Source organism: Dromaius novaehollandiae, chromosome 3 (assembly GCF_036370855.1).
Source record: "Dromaius novaehollandiae isolate bDroNov1 chromosome 3, bDroNov1.hap1, whole genome shotgun sequence".
Lineage (NCBI taxonomy): Eukaryota > Metazoa > Chordata > Aves > Casuariiformes > Dromaiidae > Dromaius > Dromaius novaehollandiae.
The window spans coordinates 97,273,365-97,275,168 of record NC_088100.1 but is presented as its reverse complement, the minus strand read 5'-3'; positions in this window follow the sequence as shown (position 1 = coordinate 97,275,168).

Sequence of the window (1,804 nt, the reverse complement as noted above, 5' to 3'; positions counted from 1 at the left end):
CCTTCAGAAATGCTGTCAATGTTTCTCTTGCAGCAAACTGAGCAGCATTCCACCACCCCCACACCTGCACAAGGAATGGACAAGGCAGGCCACCAACCCCCTGCCTCCCCTTGCCAATCCTCCTGTCTGTCACTCCTTCCACAACTGACTCTTTGCCTATTCTACACTTGAAACCATCCATATGGCCAGCAAATGCAAGGTCTTATTGTTACTTCATGAGAGCTAGTAACAAAGTTTTCATCAGCTGCCTGTGTCTTACCAGCACTGTGCTACCACTGATGTTTTCCATCACCAGTCTTGCTTGAAGTAAGGAGAATTACACTATTAGATGCCAAGATTTGTAGCATCAGTGGCATTCATTGCTTTTTCCAAAGTTTTTTAGATTTTCAAAGAGATTTTTAAGCTTCAGGATTATTTTTTCTGTGGCCCATTTTGTCCAGAAGTCAGTATGTCAGAAGCCTACATGTTATGCTTGAGACTGTAACTCCCAAACTCCTCCAGCAGTTTAAAAGCTGGGTAACTCACAACTACTGGCTCACAAATTCTGCTGCTATGCCTTGAAGCATGATATATTAAGGCAAACCTCACTATCACACCACTCAAACACATAGTGCTGTAGCAAGATTTGCAGAAGCTATTCCCAGTTGTTGATTTGTCCCATCTGCAAGCTCAAATGAAACAAGTTATAAGTTACTGATTTCTGGACCATCTCCCTTACTCTACAACAGCTAATTTTATCTGAATATATAAGTTTTTCTTTTCTACTTCTTCCAGAATGGGCAATGGTAAAAATACTGAAGGTCTACATTAACATTGTAAACATAAGATGAAGTTGCATGGTAAGTTTCATTACAGATCAAGATTCATTATTTTTCAAAGAAGTATTAAGGGTGGGTGGCATTTTAGAATAAAGATCTGCCTTCATGCATTCTTTTTAATCATTTTTAAAATTTCTTAAACAATTGAGAGTGTGTATTTGATGTTTGCAATTTGCTTCGAGTATGGAACAGTATTTCCTCCAGTAAAGGATGATGAGAGGGGTTAGCTAGTCCCAACCCTCCAGAAGTCAAATCAGCACTCAGATCCCTTGGCAAGTGATTGCTACTATACAAAATAAATAGTACTTCTCCAGAATACCAGCAGACCTGAATTTCTAGTGTAATAAAATAAATTTGACTAAGAAATTCCTATTTCTTTTGGACACATAAGGCCTGAAGACTATTTTCCTTTTGAAGGAGCATCTGTAATACAAGCAAGTATGTTAGTTGCTCACATAACAGTTCTACACACAGACATTTTATGATACAGAAGGCATTGTTTCAGGAGCTAAGGAAAAAAATTTATGTTACCAGGCACTGGATTAATACATCCATTTCTTATAGAAGAGGCTGGCACCTGGCAAAAAACAGCATTTTCAAAACTTGTAATGTTTTAAGAGTAATGTCTTAGAGCAGGAAGTGAGTAATGACTTAGAGCAGGAAGTTACCTCATAAAGGTTTACGGAGTGCACTTCAATTACCTTGTCAAAAACTGAACTTATGCTCACTTACACAGCTGTCGTCATTGCATTTCAAGAATAAATACCTTTGAGCAATAGCAGAAAAAAACCTATCTCTATGTTTTATGCTATATATTGAAACCCTGGTGCTTTCTTCAAAAGAGGGTAAATCAAACCATTGTTCAAAACCACATACTAATCCAATAAAAATCAATAGCAGATACATACATTCTACAAAAGCTTTTTCGTTAGCAAACACCACACACTTGAGTAACAAAGAATGTTAAAATAACCAGCCAGACTTCA